The following is a 21177-nucleotide window of genomic DNA, read 5'->3' on the forward strand; positions in this document are numbered from 1 at the left end:
AGTCAAGTACTCTTCGGGAGTATTTGATCAATGCAAACAACCTCAGCGGTATAGTTCGCTGGAGCTATCTTCTTCTTTTTTTCTTGAAATGTTTTATTTTAAAATCTCAAACATTTAGTACAGACAAAGAACGGTTTATTTTTAAGCATAAAATAAACATCGCCATTTTGATGTAATACTTCCATGTTCATTAATAAATAAAATTGTGTTTAGAAGATTACGCACAATAATATCTTCGACTTTCTTTTCTCTGTTTTTTTTTCACATTGATGCACAATATCAAGTTTCGTTCAAATCGGGAAACGAAAAAAATTATTAAAAAATCAATTCCCGATTCAGTCAAGTACTCTTCGGGATTATCTATCTATAATTCCAGCAGTGTGTGTGTGTGTGTGTGTGTGTGTGTGTGTGTGTGTGTGTGTGTGTGTGTGTGTGTGTGTGTGTGTGTGTGTGTGTGTGTGTGTGTGTGTGTGTATGTATGTGTGTGTGACCGCCGTTTCTCGACAACCGCCGGTCCGATCTGATTGAAACTTGCCAAGAATATTGCCGGGGACCCACGGATGTGCCTTTTCAAGGTTTGATATTAATCGGATGAGCAGTTCCCAAGTTACGGCCATTTTATTGGTTTTTTCAGAGTTGGAAAGGTGTATATATCGCAGCTGAAGTGTCGTTCCACCTTATCATGCCATTTTTTTCCCAAAGATATCTCAGAATAATGATAACAGCATATTATTAATAATAATAATAATAGCACAATAATTGGCAGTAATAAAAAGAATAACATGATACAATGACCAATGTCTGTCAACCAATAACGACCTATATATTGTCTGTCAACCAATAATGCCCAATAACGTCTGTTAACCAATGACAGGACACGGTGCGATGACATCACGAATGACATCACAATTAATGTTTATTGTTATTTTTTTTTTGCACGATTAACGTCACAATTCTTCTTCTTCGTTTGGTATGACGTCACAATCAACGCTGGGGACCTGAGTATGTGCCTTTTCAAGGTTTGATATCGTTCTTCATCCATTTCAGCTGTTTCCCAAATGTTTCTCAAGGTTTGAAAGCTGTTTTTTTCCAAGGTTTGAATTAATTGTTCAAATTATTAATTAATCCCAAGGTTTGAATTTTCCCAAGGGAAACAGCTGTTTCCCAAGGGTTTGAAAGCTGTTTTTTCCCAAGGTTTGAATTAATTGTTGTGCTTGGTAGACATTTGTGAATACATTTACAGAGAGAGGAGGGGGAGAGAGGAGGGGGGGGAGAGGAGGGCGAGAGAGGGGGGAGAGAGGAGGGCAACAGAGGGGGGTGAGAGAGGGGGTGAGAGAGGGGAGGGAGAGAGGGGGTGAGAGAGAGGGGGCATCACAATTCAAGAGAGGGGGAGAGACATGGGGGCGAGAGAGAGAGAGAAGGGGAGAGAGAGGAGGGGCGAGACTCGGGGGGAGAGAGGGGGGGGCGTCACAAATCTTCTTCTTCGTTTGATATGACGTCACAATTGACGCTGGAGACCTGAGTATGTTTCCCAGGTGTTTCCCAAGTTATGGCCATTTATGATACGGTTGGTCCGATGTAATTGAAAAAATGCCCCAATCCAGTCGTCCTTTACGAGAGCAAAGGAACGAAGCTGCACATACTGGCACGCACCTTCGGGCACCCACCACGGGCCCGCACTAGTTTGATCAATGCAAGCAACCTCAGCGGTATAGTTGGGGTTATGACGTCATTGTGTCACAAGATTGGGGATTAAATTCTGAACATTTTGGTGCTGGGTTCATGTAAAGCGGACAAGAATTGACCGCGTTATGACAAAAACCGCATATTTTTCAAGGTCGTGACCCCCCTGACCTTTGACCCCTAACCGGTAACAAGAGTATGGGCGTCATTGTGTCATATTGCATATCACAAGATGAGGCGTTGAATTCTGAACATTTTGGCGTTAGTTGCATGCAAATTGAATAAAAATTGACCGTGTTATCGTAAAAAGACGATTTTGACCTTTTCGTGACCTTGACCTTTGACCCGAACGATCCCAAAATCTAATCAAATGCTTCCTGGCTAATAACCAATCATCCCACCAAATTTCATGAAATTCGGTTTAATACTTTTTGAGTTATACGAATCACAAGAGTAGGGAAAGAATACTGGTTCTGGCTCACTTTTCCCCATGTAAATGAATGGGGGATTTTCAGCCATGAAATTTTTCTTTTTTTTCCCCTAAAAAAATAAATCCCCTTTTTAGCCCAAGGTATATTTATTTGTCTCCCCTTTTAACCTGGAGCCTGGTGTTGGCTTAGTGGTTAGGGTGGCGGCTTGGGATCCCAGGGTCCTGAGTTCAAATCCCGTTGGCTGCTGAATTAACACCAGGGGGTTGACTCAGCCTGCCATCCTTCCGAGGTCGGCGAAATGAGTGCCAGTGTACTGGTCCCGGTGTATGCCCCGGTTAGAATAGGTGTACCATATCCCTGTGTGTCATAAGAGGCGACCAGGGTTGGTGTCAGGAAGGGCATCCGGCCATAAAACATTGCCTCAAGAAAAAGCCAAACCCCTGCACAGCAGGGAAAAATGGCTGTAAAAACGGTCATTTTTTTATTTCCCCTTTTAACCTAGGGGCTCTCTATTCAAATAGCCCATACAACAAGATAAAGATTTGTTAAAGGTGATTCTAAAGAAATATCTGAAACGTCTAAGCCCCGGGACACTCTTTATCAAATAACCCATACAACAAGATAAAGATTTGTTAAAGGTGATTCTAAAGAAATATCTGAAACGTCTAAGCCTCGGGGCACTCTTTATCAAATAACCAATGCATATTGTTTAGCTCACTCATTGAACCTATAAACATTTGTTCATTCTCAAATTCCTTCAATAGCTTAATTTTCTTTGCACAATAATCCCCATCTAAAATATTGAAAAACAAAACATTTGAATCTTTATATTTTTTAAGATACCCCTTTTGTGCCATTACGAAATGATAAACTTCTCTTAATGATCTCATCTGGCCACCGCCCGAGTTGCAAATCATTTTTGTACATAAACCATGCCAGAAAAAAAGTTTTGTTTCAAATGTTTTCAGTTCATGCCGTGAAAATGAGGAAGTGTTTTTTTGACACGGCCGTGCTGTGTGAATGAGGAAGTGGTTTTGGACTGTCATGCTGTGAAAAAATAGGAACTATTCTGTGAGACAAGGTCTCGTGTTTATATTTTATCTCAGAACACGAACTGAAAACATTTGAATCAAAACTTTTATGGCGTGGTTTATGTACAAAAATGATTTGCAACTCGGGCGGTGGCCAGATGAGATCATTAAGAGAAGCTTGTCATTTCCTGTGCCCACACCCAATGATTAAGCAATCTCCTCATCGTTGCTTTATAAGCGGTTCACCAGACAAAGTTTCTGCCAGACGGGATTTTCATTTTTACAACTGAGGCATGGACGATCTTTCTTCCGATGAAGCCAACAGCCCACTACAGAGTTGGTAAGTTTGTGTATGCTTTTCTCTTTGAACGATGAAGCAAATGATTATTAATTAAATCATGATAATTCTGATATATATATATTTTTTCCCTGACAGGGCATTGGAAGAAATTGAGTTTACATATCACGACGTGGTTCATGAAATTAATACTCTTATTGAAGAGATCAATGATTTTAGAAGAGAATTGAAAGACATTTACAATGAGTGGCATGAAGTCTTATCACGTCCTCTCATCTCGAAGGAATTAAACCAATGGTGAGACACGTGTGTGTGCCTCTCTCTCTGTCTGTCTTTCTACCTACCTCTCTCTGCTCTTATTGAAGAGGCCAATGATTTATAATGACTGGTCTCTGATCTCGAATGAATTAAACCAATGGTGAGGCACGTGTGTGTGTGTGTGCGTGTGTGTGTGTGTGTGTGTGTGTGTGTGTGTGTGTGTGTGTGTGTGTGTGTGTGTGTGTGTGTGTGTGTGTGTGTGTGTGTGTGTGTGTGTGTGTGTGTGTGTGTGTGTTGCTTTCCCTGTCTGTCTCTTCATCTATACCCTTGACTTATTATTTTTTTTCAGCACTATCGCACAACATCAGCTGTTGAAGCAATCTTGTACAACACATGATTTTCTGGAGGTAAATATTTCTGAATTATTATTAATATCACTCGTACAACACATGATTTTCTGGAGGTAAATATTTCTGAATTATTATTAATATCACTCTCTCTTTAGAATGTCGCCTTATGTTGGTTGCATCATTAGTTTGGACGTGGTTTTGTCAGTACACTGGAATTCATTTTATTGACCTTGAAAGGATGACAGGCTCCTGGTGTGTTAATTCAGTGGTCAACGAGGCTTATTCATATTACCATGTAATTATCTTTATAGAACCTAATTATTATCCACTTTTTGTTTCAAAACAGAATATGGTGTCTGAGTTTCGAAATCACAAGACATCTGAAGAAGATTGCTGGGAAAGATTATACATTCTCGCAAATGAATATTTAATATTTTCAATATTAATAAATTATATTTGTTTACAATTACTTGATTCTGAATTACAAGAAAAGAATAAAAGAGATGTAAAGGGGGGGTGGGGGGGGGTAGGTGCGCTCCCCCAATGACCCATCACCCCCTCATCCCATCCCTCCCCTCCCCATGTGTGTGTGTGGGGAAGGGTGGGGGGTGGGATGAGGGAGGTGGTGGGTCAAAGGTGGGGGCGCACAGGGGGGGATGAGGGGGTGGGGCTTGTGTGGGCGGGGCCTGTGTGGGCGGGGCTTCGGTGGGGGCTTGTGTGGGTGGGGTGTGTGTGGGAGGGGCTTGTGTGGGCGGGGTGTGTGTGGGTGGGGCTTGTGTGGGTGGGGCTTGTGTGGGCGGGGTTTATGTGGGTGGAGCTTGTGTGGGAGGGGTTTTTGTGGACAGGGTTTATGTGTGTGGAGTTTTTGTGTGGAGCTTGTGTAGGCAGGGCTTATGTGGGAGGGGTTTATGTGGGCAGGGTTTATATGGGCAGGGGTTTATGTGGGTGGAGCTTGTGTGGGAGGGGTGAATGTGGATGAGGCTTATGTGGATGAGGTTTGTGTGTATAAATGGATGGGTGGAGAGATGGGGGGATGGGTGGATGAGTGGAGCTTGTGTGGATGGGTGGATAATTTTTTAATTAAATAAACATGTTGGTGTGTGGGGAACTAATTAACTAATCACTAATTATGTGAATATGATGAATATGGGTGGAGCTTGTGTGGGGTTTGTGTGTGTGGAGCTTGTGTGGAGTTTTTGTGTGGAGCTTGTGTGGAGCTTGTGTGGGGTTTGTGTGGGGTTTGTGTGGGCGGGGATTCGGTGGGAGGGGCGTGTGTGGGCGGAGTCAAAAAGGGGCGGAGTCAAAAATTTCAATTTATTGGACCTGGTGGGGGGCGGGTGTGTGGTGGGGTTTGTGTGGGGTTTGTGTGGGCGGGGCTTGTGTGGGCGGGGGCTTGTGTGGGTGGAGCCAAAAAGGGGCGGAGTCAAAAAATTCCAATTTATCTTTGTCTTTTGTAATTCCTGTGAATAAAATGAACCTAAAATCTCTTCCCCTTCCAAATCATATATCTTATAAGTCCAAGGAACCGTATCTATTACATCAACAATTTTAAAAAGCTCGTTGGTCCATCTTTTCGTATAACCTTTTTCAAAATGAGATTTCCACCTATATATTCTTACGATATCACCAACTTTGAACTTAGGTTTTCTGACATTAATCTCTTTTTCATATTTTAATTTTGTAAATGTTTCTGATGGTTTCATATTTGTTGCCGTGTGAATCGTGTCATTATACTTATCCACAATATCCTGAATAAAAGATGACCATTGTTGTGAACCGAGTTGTGTGAATTTTTTATATAGTCTCTCTTTTAAGGTACGATTAAAACGTTCAACAACAACTGCCTTCCCTTCATTAAAGGTACTGTAAAATGTAATACTGTTATTTTTTAGAAAATTCATAAATGTCTTGTTATAAAACTCTCTACCCTCATCAGTCCACAATTTTTTAGGTTTTCTCTTACTTTTATTAAATATCTGTTGAAAAGCTAACATAAGAGTATTACCTGTTTTGTTTTTTAAAGGGACAACCCACACATATCTACTCCTCAAATCAATAACGGTTAAAGCATACTTGTACCCCTTATCATTATTGAGTTCAATCAAATCAGCAGACCAGATATAATCTACTTCCTTGGAATAAACTTTCCTTCTCTGAAACTTTGTGAATATTGGTTTATGTAATTCATCAGCTAATTGCTCTTCAATCTTAATGACATCATTAGAGCTTACAAGTTTTTTGAATTTCCAAGTCCAAGTTTCAATTTAGCACTGATCATCTTCTTCACAATGAACCGATCAACTTTTTCTCTCAAGGTTGGATTTTGTATCAGAGACAAATTATACAACATTTCTCTATCGGCTTCATGCTTTTCTTCCAACGTTGTGGTATTCCCATAATCAATATCGTGTCTCATGCACACTTCATCAACTCTATTGATAGGCTTACTCCAGGATTTAGGATTGTCTGCCTCATCTAATCTTTTATCCAAGTTTGTGCCTGGACCACAGAAAGAATACCCTGGAAGATGTATTCCCAGTGGTGTTCCAGTAGTTGTAAATTTACTTCCTGATAAAAACTTTTGTATATCTCCTCCTAGTTTGTGTTGGGAGATAAATTGATTTTTTTTGAACCACACACCGAACATATACCTTTTTGTATAACCCTGTTATTTTTACTTTTAATATATGAAATATTTTTAGTATTAGTTTTCTTTTTACATTTGAGACAATAACTCATTTATTTATGAGAAAAATTCCTGCAGAGTGCAAAAACCTTTTTAGTTTCCAACATGCACATTTGAATCTTAATTTTTAAAACATAAAGAATCCTTAGAAATGCCTTCACTCTCTCCCCCATTTATTTAAGAAAAAAAAAAATGAAAGACTTGAATTAAAATACATGTCTTCTCGATGTCAATAGTCTTGTCGAAAGTATTGTAAATAGACTTATCAATTCTTTGTTTTCCTCCTCGGTGGGTTGAGTTATTTTCTGTAATACCCCTATTCTTTTTTGAATCTCACTGGTTTCCATATTTTGATATTTATTCATCCACTCTCTTTCCTCCCTCTCTCTCTTCTCCCTTTCATCCCTCTCTCTCTTCTCTTTCCTCCTTCTCTTTCTTCTCCCTCTCCTCCTTCTCTCTCTTCTCCTTTTCCTCCTCTTCCCTCTCTTCTTCAACTCCTTCCTCATCCCTTACTATCCTTGAATCGCTTACACCCCATAGAATATTATACATATATTCATCAGGATTTCTTGTTATTCCTGTATCCAAAATAATTTTTTTACAACAGGAAACCAATAAAATTTCTTTTGAATTTCTAAAAGAGCCTTACCTTTTCTTAACTTTATAATTTTTTCATTATTTAACATTCTAATTAAATCTAAAGTTGTCGGTTTATCAACATCAGCATAATGCCAATCTTTTATTGAAAATACCTCATTCTTATGTTGTAGAACATATTTATTAAAATACCGAATACCCTTTTCTTGAAGGTATGCTTGAACACAGAAATGATAATTTTCTTGAAGCCTTCTTGCTGTCATTTATGTATTAGAAATATATGTTAGAATAATATTATGGCACGAAACACCTCCCCATCTTCCCATAGTTAAATCATTTTGTATTTCCTTACTTATTATATATAATCCTGTTTTTTCTGTTTTCATGAGATAAACAAGGGCAAAACCATTATTATATTTACCCTTATTAAATTCTTTTATTTGTTGTTTACTAATCGTAGCCCCACAAAACTCATTCGCGATACCAAGTGGATAATATTCTTCCTTACGAGACTGATTTAATTGTTCCAGGTCTTCGAGGTTAATTTTAAATGACCAATTATACCCAAAATCATTCATATCATACCCCCATTGTTCTATTCTCATACAAACGATACGCCCTTCTTTATAAAAATTTATTTAAATTCGAACTGTGAATTCTGTATGACCTGGAGATAATATCAACACTTCTGTATCTTTGGAATACACAGCCGTTTTATTTAAGTATATATATTGTGATAAATCACTTAATCTCACCAAGTCATTCGCTTCAGTTGGGGTTGGATAATTTTTTAATTTATAAGCATTTTTCATGTTAATATTTTTGGTTATATTATATTTATGTCGTTCAGCCTGTGCCTTTGTGTAATAATTTGATAAATCAATATCCAGTTCTTGAGATACACCAAAGATAGAACCATCTTTACCAACATAAGTCATTTATATTAGATTAAAAATAATATCATAAATTTTTTTATTTTTGTTGAGTTGAAATAACACATATAGGCATAATTGACCACAACACTTGGAATTTAATTCTTGGACTTGAAATGTTTGATAAACACCATTCTGTAAGAATTTTATGACTTCAACAGGTGGCGGAAGACCAAAACTATCAAAATAATATTTGTCTTGACTATTAAAAATACAAACCCAATGAGAACCGTTCCCATTATTATCTTCTAAGTTCATAATAATATTCTTTGTATGTTTCGGCACATTTGTTAATTCATCTCTCATACAAATAACCACATTATGAATTTTTAATTTCTTACAATATTTGACAAGTTGTAAATTTGATGTTGTATTCTTTCCAAATTCTTTCAACCACTCATCAATGCTCATTTATTTATTAGAAAGATATAATCCATTACCTCTTTTCGTTAATTTTACACCTGCTTGTGCTATAGAAGAAAGCATATCTCCAACTAACAATCTCGCTTTATCAGGCAGACCTTCAAGTTTTTCAGCAAAATCTACAATTACACCACTTCCACTAATTTGTTTCTCCAACTCTTTGTTATGTCTTTCCAATTCTTTTTGAGCCTGGAGTTGAGCCTTCCTTTCGTTGGCAGTTTTCACCGCTGTTGAAATACCACCCGTCAATGCTCCAACCGCACTTAAACCAGCAAATAAAGGAATTAGAAATGGGAGAAATCCTCCACTCGTCTCTCTTATTGAATATTTTTTCAACATTGGTTTTGTCATTTTAATTTTAAGTGAGCCAGTGTTATTCAAGATTTTAACCTGTTCTCTTGTGAGCAAAATATCAATTCTTACTGCTCCTTTTCTCTGAATTGTATTAACGTTAATCGTACAAGGCTTTTGATTTTGAACACAAGATGATAGTTTATGAAGATTGATTTGATTAACATATACCCCAGTTGGTACTTTGCCACTCATTTATTAAACAAAAAATTATGTGAGACTAATCATCACACCATTATCTGTATTAATCTGCAATTCTGTTTCTTCCAAAAGCAAACAATATGTATCAACTTCTTCACTCTCTCCTCTTTCAATGTATAGGGAAGTATCCACTCGATTAGACTTTATAGTTTCCTTTTGAGCGCTCAGGTCAAACGCATAGATTGTATACAAACTTTTAAATGCTGTCATATCCAAAATAGGTTCTTTATTTCCATTACTTTCACACACCTTTTGGTAAGACTTGTATGCTTCAGCAAAATCATTTTTTTCCCAATTAATTTCCAATCTATCTCGTGGGTAAAATGTTCCATCTAGAGAAACGCTAAGTTGTTTCACCTTAGCATTATCACTCAATGCATTATTCTTATCAGTCGCAGTATCACCATCTGGCTTTTTAAAAATGATCCACAGATATCGTGGCTTTCCTTCCAGAACACCCAAATTCCACGTGTAAGTAGTTTGATTGAGTTTAACGTGTTGACATCTTCTTTTGAGGTATGATACACTAAGTGGTTTCTTTGAGTTAAGTCTTCGATTCAACATCTCTTCTGTTTTAAGATTAGGAGTATATTCACTGATATACCAACTCATCTCCTCAATTACAAATTTATTCTGTTCACCAAAAAGCAATTGATTTTCATTATCATTCCTCTGTAGTTGAAATCTAATTTTAAGACCATACAGAACTTTATCATGATCACAAAATCCAAATATACCTTTAAGAGGAACTGCCACAGTAAAACTATTTTCTGCTTTTGTATCATCATTATACATTCCTTTCCTTTGAGTATATCCAGGGTCTGTGTTTGTTCCCGTTGACATATCAGGAATAAAACCTTCGGCAGACCCCTTTCCCATTCCATCACTGAATGTATAGAGTGTAAATTTTATCATTTCAGATACAGCAGAGACATAATCAACCGCTTCAACTTCTTGTGTCCCAATATACAAACGTACACTATCAAACATTTTCCAGAAGAAATCATTTACAAGTGTAGCGTTTGTATTATTCCCAGCTTTAGTGAATTTAAATTTACACAACAAGAAACTTTCGGAGAGATTCAAATAGGTTTGTTGATTATTTATTTCAAAACTTTTTGTACCATTCGTATTCCAGTCTGTTCCAGTTATTGCATTTACCTTGAAGTAATCTTCTTTTTTAGTGGAGTTTGAGATGATAATAGTATCATCCAAATCATAGATACTATCAATTGCTTCCATACTTGTATTTATTTAAGAAAAAAAGATGTTAAAACTTTTGAAACCCTGATCCAAGTATTTGAATTATTTTCTGTCGTTCTTGGGGGGACAACTGAGTTTTGCCTTTCTTAATTTCTTTTATTGCTTGTAATTTATGAGATTCCTTCTGAGCATCATTTATACTCTTTACGGCACCTGCTACATTTCCCACAGCAGAAGCAGTTGAACCAATTAGATCTTTATGTTTAAGAATAGTTGAACCAATACCCATGAGAGTATCAATTATCCCATCTCCTCTAAATTGATGTCCAACACCCCTTTGTCTCTTAGGTTTATAGTATCCTCTACCAAGATACATACCTTCACCCTTGTAGTATGGGGAAAGGAACATCCCATCCCCTGTAATTATTTTATATTTTCCCAACTCGTGTTTCCTCACAATAACCATCGTATTTATTTATTGGAAAACTTCACGTAGGTGAATTCTGATGGATATAACTTCTCCATTAAAAGAAATCACACGATTATCTTGGTCGGTTATCCTAAAATTTACTCTGTGTATGGTTTTTCCTGACACAGGTAGATAAACCAAATTTTTGGGTTCCATATTGAATTTATAACCAATTGGGGTTGAGTATGCGCTGAATGAAAATATTGTATTTGTTTTTTTCCCATCATTATAAGCACTATCAATCAAATCACAGTGAATTAACACCGAATTTATTCCTGAGGATATTTGAATGACATTATCACTGTAAAACGTCCCATTAGTTTCAATCTTTTTTGAGGAGAAACCCAATAACTCTCTAAATGAATTATCAATTGTGAAATCAACCTTGTAGTTATTTTTAACTTTAATCGTTGATTTTGAAGTATGTTTTTGAATGTTTATGACAATATTTTTTGGTTCATCACCCTGTTCTTTCATAAGACGAGCAATTTCGGAAGATATTTGAGAAATCTCGTATGCTCCGGGTGAGACTGTTATCGTTTTGTATCCACTTCCCGGATTATAACTAAACTTGTCATTTTTCTCGGTTATATTAAATAAGGTATTATAAGTTTCCTTGGACAATAAAGATGCCTCATATTCTTTTGTTGTGTCAAGTTGTAGTGGGTATGGGAATGAAGATGTGTGGTCGCTTGTTGTGAAATTGAAACTAAGGATTGTGCTTCTCATCTTAGTTAATATGAGATAAAATGTCTTTATATTGATATTTATTAATTATTTTCATGTTCATCAACTGGTCTAAAATGGCTGATGCTTCATTAAAACAATTGTTATTTCCAGCCTTCTTACTGCCGAACAACAATAACAGTCTATTAACTAATTGCGATGGGTCATTTGGAAGAAAACTAACACCTGAACCAAGGATACTTAAAGCCTGAATAATGTGTTTCTCCTTCTCATTCTTCCTACTTTTACCAGAAAGAATAACCTTATAATTTAGAGTGTTCAGCAGATCAATATATACTCTATCATCATTATTTTCCATATCCAATGGTTTATCAATATACTTTGATTCATCCCTCACAGTTGAACCTTGTCTTCCATCTTTTGTGAGAAGAAACATTAATCTCGGAGTTAGTTTAACAGGGGTTGAGCAGAACCCAAGAACCTTAATTCATCATTAAATATCAATACCTTTTCTTGAACAAGATGAAATATTGCTGATTGTTCTGTTGGAATGAGTCCTGCTTTGGTTTTTGAATCCGCTGAATATTCATTGTTTTGAAGAGCATTCACAATATAATCAGGGGGTCGATTAATCTCTTCCGGTTGTTGAAATAAACCTTCATCATCATATTCTAATTCTCCTAAATGCTCTAATTCTTCCTCCGTCATTTGACTGAAATCTTTTAACATTTGAAGTTTTTTAGGAGTATATTCTACTGTGGGAACTGTGGAAACATCTTTCATTTTTCCTTGGGAAGTTTTTAAAAGTGGTTTAAAAAATTTCTCTTGTTTTCTTTCAAATGCTTCTTCGCCCGTTAGTTTCTGTCTGCGTTTCTTCTTTATGTCTTCCTGCTGTTTTACAACTTTTGAAACCAACTCTTGATGTTCCCTAAATCTTCTTGCTCTTTCTTTCGCATCCATTTATTTATTGAAAAATATCATTTAATATCTCATCTTGTTTCACAACAATATATTTATATTTTTCAGTCGTGTGTTTCATGTAATCCCCAAATTCCTTTTTACTACATAATGTAGAACAATTGTCTCTCCAAAAATTGTTTATATCTATTGAATTTAACTTGAATAAAATAAAAGTATTAGCATTGTTTCTGATGGAACGACGAGGAAGCTGAAAGTACGATTGACTAAGATAAATACAATTACAAGAAGAATGTCTCCCTCTTGTGTAGTAGCTGTCCATTACCGTTTGGTTTCTCTCATTAACACAATCATCAAAGATAACGAGGTTCTTTTTGGATTTATCCAAATCTTGGGGAGACGGTATATCATCCGTATTATCACTCAGAATACAAGTTATCGGTTTTGATTTCTTTTTACATCTCTGTGTATCACAAAATAGTTGTATTATATCTTCAATGTTAAAATCATTTAGGTTTTTTGAAGTTTAAATAAACCGATTATATCTTCTTTTTGAAGACCAGCATTAAAACCTTGTGAGAGTAGTTGATACTCTGGTTGAAAACTCGACTTTGTGAAAATTATTAAATTATCATAATCTAAAAAGTTGGGAGTGAGGAGCATCTTTAAAAGTAAGCAGGTTTTTCCACATCCACTTGAACCAACTATGAGGCATCTTAATGAATTTGGGAGATTTTTATGGTTGTCAAATTTTATCTTATTTTCCCAAATGGGTAAAAAATCATTCATTTATATATTTGGAAAACAGGTTATTTAATTTATTATTGGCTTTTTTCGAAATTCTATATTTTATCCTAAGTTCAGGTTTAATTTCAAGATAATCCATTATTTTATTTATGCAATATCTTGTGTTGATATTTCCCTGAAAATCACATCCATGAATAATATATAACAACAATCCTTTGAACATTTCTCTAATACGTTCAGTTTCTTCCCTTGTAAGGAAAGGTATGTTATCACCCTCATACTTTACATTCATTTCTCTAATCAATCTTGTAAAGTAATTCATTTTTGGTGTAAATCGAAAAGAATTATTTTCCTTTTTATATTTTTGATTATCATTAATTAGAAGATAATCACAGAATATACATTGTTTATAGGCTTTTGACTCTGTGTTTAATCCCCGTCTTTCACACGCAGGGCAATTCTCAAATTTGTCATATGGAGAATCATGGAATTCAAGAGGCTCAAAATCGAGTAAACTATTCATATTTATAAAGTAAAACTTTACTTAAACTGAAATTCATCTTCGATATCATCTTCGATACTTTCAGAATCATCTATACTTTCATAACTATCATTTGAACACCAACTCTCGGTGCCATAACTATCGTTTGAATGCAAACTCTCGGTATCATAATCACTCTCATAATCTTCAAAATCTTCAGTTGAATATTGACTCATTTAATTAGTAGAAAAAACATTACCATCGATATCGATATACATTTTTTCATTAACAGATTCAACTGCTACATTTTTTATATTAAAGGTAATTTTAAAATGATCCTTAACTACAATTGAACGAAATGTCATTTCACCTGATATATTAACATCCTTTATTTCATCAGGATTTATATCTTTAGGGTTGTTGAAAAAAATACAAATTTCTCCTTGCATATTACAGATGGTCTTATCTTTTCTTTCTAAAGCTTCATCCATAAGGTTTTTATTTTTTGATACCTTTTCTTGTTTCATTGCTTTTTCTAGTTTTGAATATATTGCCAGAAGGAGAGGAGAAACTTTTGTTAGAGATACCTTAATTGATGTTCTTCCAGGTATACTAAAAGCCCTTCCACTGAAGTAAATTGAAGAACTCATCATATCCACCATAATTGTTTTTATCCAATAGTTGTTATATTTATCTTTATTCAATTTTACATCCTTGACATATTTCTCAGCATCTTTAACAAATGAAGAGATTGATTGAAACTTGTCTTTTGTGTCTTGAAACATTGTATTTATTAAGTGAAAAAGTTGGAGGATAAAATGGTTTTAAGCACAGATTCACCTGTAAAATAAACGAAATTTTCATCAAGAAAATTTTAGTTTAAGCACAGATTCACCTGTAAAATAAACGAAATTTTCATCAAGAAAATTTTAGTTTAAGCACAGATTCACCTGTAAAATAAACGAAATTTTCACCAAGAATATTTTAGTTTAAGCACAGATTCACCTGTAAAATAAACGAAATTTTCATCAAGAAAATTTTAGTTTAAGCACAGATTCACCTGTAAAATAAACGAAATTTTCATCAAGAAAATTTTAGTTTAAGCAAAGTTTTATTATATAAATATGGTGAATACAACATACTGCGATGTTTGTAATCACGAATATAAACATTATAGAAAACACCTCCGAACCAACAAACACACATTTAATCTATTTCACAAAATATTCCCTCTTGAGTTGGAAAGAAAACATTGTGATACCTGCTCAAAGGATGTTTTGAAGAGTAGTTATAATAGGCATCTTCAATCACAAAAACACAAGAAAAATGAGTTTAAAGTAAAGGGAGACTATTATATTGAAAACACTGATGGGGCATTTAAAGGGCATATAAAAATCAGGATTTTTCAATTTGGAGAGCCCGGTCCATCATCAATAGTTGAATCAATTGAAATAGTGAAACCTGATGTTGAAAAATTTATTAAAAAGACATTAAAAGAAATGAAAACTTTAAAGTTTTATATGGGAGTGAAAATGAATATGAAAAGACAAGATGAAGAACAAACTCCTTATATGAGGACAGATCTTCATTTTATAACATCATTTCAAGATTTTTTGAATAGTGGGGTTTATGAAGAACTATCAAGACAAGAGGAGGATGTTGATAATACAGTGGTAGGAAGTGGATTCAATATTAAAAAAATCATCTTTTTAGATATACACATTCTAAAATCAAACCCTCTTAAAGCTTCTTCTTATATTGAATTACCAAAAGAAATAAAACTAAAGAAGGCAGTTGTTAATATTAAGAACAATGATAATAAATGTTTTCTCTGGTCTGTTCTTGCTCACTTTCATCCACCAAAATGTAATTCAGAAAGAGTAAAACAATATATGAAATATGAGAATACCTTGGACATTAAAGATTTTAATTTCCCAATGCCACTAACAGATATTCCTAAATTTGAGAAAAAGAATAATCTTTCTATTAATGTATATGGATTAACGGATACAAACAAAGTTCAAATATTAAAAATTTCAAACAACTATAAAAATGAAGAAACACACATTGATCTTTTATATTTTAGTGTTGGAAAGAATTCATATTACACATACATCAATAATTTATCAAGATTAATCTCTTCTCAGGTATTCAGAACAGCAAACAAAATATATCCTTGTAAGCGATGTCTTAATTCATTTCATACAAAAGAACGATTAGAACAACATTCAAAATATTGTAGTAATCATAAATCAGCTGTAATTACAATGCCTAAACCTGGTGAAAAGATTTCTTTTGAAGATTATAATAAATCTATCATGCACCCATTTGTGATATACGCTGATTTTGAATGTATCCTTAAAAGATAAATACTGCTTCTCCTAATCCAAAAGAACCATATACAAATAAATATCAAAAACATATTCCTTGTGGTTTCTGTTATTATATCAAATCATCTGTTGGAGAAAAGTATAATAAACTTGAACAGTATAGTGGAAAAAATGCTTCACAAGAGTTTGTAAAACGATTAGAAAAGGATTGTATAAGACTAACTAAATTAATGAAAGAAACAAATGAACCGATGAAATTAACCATAGAAGAAAAATTAGAATTTAGAAAGAACAATATCTGTCATATTTGTGAGGAGGAAATTGAGGAGTCTAAAGTTAGGGATCATTGTCATCTTACTGGTAAATATAGAGGTCCCGCTCATTCCTGTTGTAATCTTAATTATAAATTACCTTCTTTTATTCCAGTCTTTCTTCACAACAGCGCCAACTATGATACACATCTATTTATAAATGAACTTTCAAAAACACCAGGGAATATTTCTGCCATAACAAACACAAGTCAAAAGTATATTTCATTTTCAAAAATGATATTCACAAAACCTATAACTCGTATAAGGTTTCTTGATTCTTACAAGTTTATGGGAACGCCACTAGCCAACCTCGCATCAAATCTAAGCTGCACGGGCTCTTTTCCAAATCTTAATTCATTCTTTCCAAAAGAGGAAATTCTAACTAAAGAGGAAATTCAGATTAAAGAGAGAATTCAAAGTAAAGAGAAAATTCTAATTAATGAGGAAATGAATGAAGAAATTCTTACTGAAGATGAAATTCTAATTATACAGAAAATTCGAACAAAGAATGAAATTCTAACTAAAGAGGAAATTCTGATTTTAGATGAAATTCTGATTAAAGAGGGAATTCTAACTAGAGAGGAAATTGAAACAAGGAATGAAATTCAAAGTAAAGAGAAAATTCTTACAAGTAAGGGAATTTATCCTTATGGTTATATGGATTCATTTATGAGATTTAAAGAAACACAACTTCCTTCAAAAGAAAGTTTCTATAATAACCTTTATGAAGAAGAGATAAGTGATAAGGAATATAAACACGCACAAGAAATTTGGAAAATATTTAAGATAAAGAACCTTGGAGAATATCATGATTTGTATCTAAAAACAGATGTTTTATTGTTAGCTGATGTGTTTGAAGCTTTTAGATCACTCTGTCATAATAAAAATTGTTATGGATTTGATCCTGCCCACTATTTCACAGCTCCTGGTTTAGCTTGGAGTGCAATGTTGAAAATGACAAAACAAGATATAGATTTAGTCAGTGATGTAGATATGCTTTTGATGATTGAGAAGTCTAAGAGAGGTGGAATATCACAAGTATGTTCAAAAAGATATGCTAAAGCAAATAATAAATATCTTCCAAATTATGAGAGTGAAAAAGATAGTAATTATTTGATGTACTTTGATGCTAATAATTTGTATGGATGGGCAATGTCTCAATCTCTGCCTTATGGTAAATTAGAGTGGGTGGAAGAAAAGGATTATGAAAAGGCTTTGATGAATATTGTTATTTCTTCTCAAGAGAAATTGAATGACAAAGAAGAAGGTTATTATTTTGAAGTTGATTTGAAGTACCCGAGTGATCTTCATAATAAGCATAAAGACCTTCCTTTTGCATGTGAGAAAGAAACCCCAAAGAAAGAATGGTTCAGTGATTATCATAAAAGTTTTAATATTAAAGGCAAATCAACAGAAAAGTTATTAACAACATTCTATGATAAAGAGGGATATGTTTTGCATCAAAGGAACTTGAGACAATATTTATCTGCTGGGTTGAGAGTAGCTAAAATTCATAGAGTTTTAAAATTTAAACAAAGTCCTTGGATGAAAAAGTATATTAAATTCAATACAGATATGAGAACAAATACAAAAGTAAAATTTGAAGGGGAATTCTATAAATTGATGAATAATGCTGTCTTTGGAAAGACAATGGAGAATGTTAGAAACAGGCAAAACATTAGATTTGCAACATCTTGGAAAGAAGCTTCTAGATTGATAAATAAACCAAGTTTTGAGAGAGAAGAGGTTTTTTCAGAGAACTTTTCTGCTATTCATATGAAAAAGGAAAGTATTGTCATGGATAAACCAATTTATATTGGAACAGCAGTTCTTGATTTATCAAAGATATTGATGTATGATTATTTGTATAATGATTTAAAGAAAGAGTATGGTGAAAATGCTTCATTGTTGTATATGGACACTGATAGTTTTATTCTAGATATAAAAACTGACGATGTTTATAAAGATATGAAGAAAAACATTGGAGTATATGATACAAGTAATTTTAGTAAGAAGAGTGAGTTATTTTCAAAAAAGAATGAAAAGGTTATTGGCAAGTTTAAGGATGAGTTGGGTGGAAAAGTAATGAGTGAGTTTATTGGATTGAGAGCAAAGGCATATGCTTATAAGTATGGTGATCAGATTGATAAAAGGTTAAAGGGAATAAAGAAATATGTAATAAAGAAATCAACAACTTTTAGAAATTATTATAATTGTTTGATGAATAAGAAAGAAGAATATAGGAAAATGAATACAATAAGAAGTTATAAACATAAGATATATAGTGAAGAAGTAAATAAAAAGGCATTAGGAGCCTTTGATGATAAGAGATTTATTTTAGATAATGGAATAGATTGTGTTCCATATGGATATTGTATGATAGAGTGTATAAAATAGATTGTGTTCCATATGGGTATTGTATGATAGAGTGAATAGAATAGATTGTGTTCCATATGGACACAAGTTTTAACGATGGGAAGATGGGTTAGGGTTTTTAAGGGCTACCGCTGCGTTTTTCACAATATATAAATGGTCGAACCAAGTATTAGTCAAACTAAAGAGTGGAGAAAATCTCAGTCTTGGTATATAAATGGAAAACATAATGAATGTGAAAAATATCAAATAAGTCTTATTGAAAAAATATCTAAAACAAAGGTAAATAAAACAAATATGCGAATCAATTTAAAAACCAATAAGTTAGAGGATGTAAAGAAAATAATAAATATGTTTGAATGGACTGAAAAATTTGATGGTTATCAATTGAACAATGGAAAAATAATTTACTACAATATCAAAATGATATGCAACTCAGGAGGTGGTCAGATGAGATCATTAAGAGAAGTTTATCATTTCGTAATGGCACAAAAGGGGTATCTTAAAAAATATAAAGATTCAAATGTTTTGTTTTTCAATATTTTAGATGGGGATTATTGTGCAAAGAAAATTAAACTATTGAAGGAATTTGAGAATGAACAAATGTTTATAGGTTCAATGAGTGAGCTAAACAATATGCATTGGTTATTTGATAAAGAGTGCCCCGAGGCTTAGACGTTTCAGATATTTCTTTCGAATCACCTTTAACAAATCTTTATCTTGTTGTATGGGTTATTTGATAAAGAGTGTCCCGGGGCTAAGGCATTTCAGATATTTCTTTAGAATCACCTTTAACAAATCTTTATCTTGTTGTATGGGCTATTTGAATAGAGAGCCCCTAGGTTAAAAGGGGAAATAAAAAAATGACCGTTTTTACAGCCATTTTTCCCTGCTGTGCAGGGGTTTGGCTTTTTCTTGAGGCAATGTTTTATGGCCGGATGCCCTTCCTGACACCAACCCTGGTCGCCTCTTACGACACACAGGGATATGGTACACCTATTCTAACCGGGGCATACACCGGGACCAGTACACTGGCACTCATTTCGCCGACCTCGGAAGGATGGCAGGCTGAGTCAACCCCCTGGTGTTAATTCAGCAGCCAACGGGATTTGAACTCAGGACCCTGGGATCCCAAGCCGCCACCCTAACCACTAAGCCAACACCAGGCTCCAGGTTAAAAGGGGAGACAAATAAATATACCTTGGGCTAAAAAGGGGATTTATTTTTTTAGGGGAAAAAAAAGAAAAATTTCATGGCTGAAAATCCCCCATTCATTTACATGGGGAAAAGTGAGCCAGAACCAGTATTCTTTCCCTACTCACAAGATTACAAATAAATAAATAAATAAATACACGCCGACCAAAACATAACCTTTCGCAGAATGCGAAGGTAATAATATGATATTGAACAAGAGAGTTCATAGAATACCTTACCCCCATGAAGTTTTGAGGAAAAAGGACATTGGAAGGTTCTGCGAGCAGCAAATTTGATTGGTTGTGATGAAGCAAAATTCCATAATGTTTTGTCCAAGTCATGCTTAAGGGTTTTGAAAGTGCCAATAAGGCAAGTTGAGTTTGACAGTGTTCAAGTATATAAAATTCAATGATATAATATATAAATAAATTTTTTAAAGGTTGTAGAAAAAAAAAACTTCATGAAGTTTACCACCGTTGATCTGCATCTGCATTGACCGCCATCTTTTACACCACCTTATTTAACATGTTATATTAGTTATTCGTGCCTGTTGTTTGTGTCCTTTGTGATATCCTTTAAAGGATAACAAGTTTCCTGTTTAGAATGATTTTCAATTTTGGTTGACTGTCAGAAAAGCAGATGACTAAACCAATTATCTCACTCCTCTCTGTGCATGCGTGATCGGGACAAGATTCCGTACAATTTCCATACACAGAATCCGTACACAGAAAAGGCATCTCCAGATTAATTGCGAATGCAAATGTACTATTGATGACAAATAGGTTTGCTAAAGAGATTTATGAACAGAACTTTCATGTCATCTGATAGTCTTATTATTTGGAATCCTAAATTTGTTACAATTCACCTTTTTCTCTTTCTTCAATTGCTCATCTTCTCAATTAAATCATGACATACTTAATTTATTTTTGTCTTGGGATGGGCCCCGGGAAGATTATAGGCTATGTGGCAAGGCCCCTCGGCCGGGGGTGTGTTTCCTCCTCACCAACCCCCTTAGCCTATGACTGCCATGGCCCAATAGGTAACTGATACTGTGCTCGCGTCAGACATATGTATAGAAAATTAAATTCATTCAAAAAGAACCCGGGCAGCACCAGGTGCATTCACCCAATATATATATATATATATATATATATATATATATATATATATATATATATATATATATATATATATATATATACATATACATATACATATACATA

General features: G+C 34.3%; 1 long non-coding RNA gene across 1 annotated transcript; it reads left to right on the forward strand.

The window, feature by feature from the left end:
* The first annotated feature begins 1474 nt into the window (after positions 1-1474).
* On the forward strand, positions 1475-4561 carry LOC147007045 (uncharacterized). The gene is made up of 3 exons (XR_015054441.1): positions 1475-3740; positions 4051-4108; positions 4398-4561. It is a non-coding gene; the product is annotated as an uncharacterized LOC147007045 (long non-coding RNA).
* The last annotated feature ends 16616 nt before the right edge of the window (positions 4562-21177 follow it).

This window comes from Eptatretus burgeri, unplaced genomic scaffold (genome assembly GCF_056783735.1).
Source record: "Eptatretus burgeri isolate ZD-2024b unplaced genomic scaffold, Ebu_testis_v1 Ebu_testis_scaffold_876, whole genome shotgun sequence".
NCBI lineage: Eukaryota > Metazoa > Chordata > Myxini > Myxiniformes > Myxinidae > Eptatretus > Eptatretus burgeri.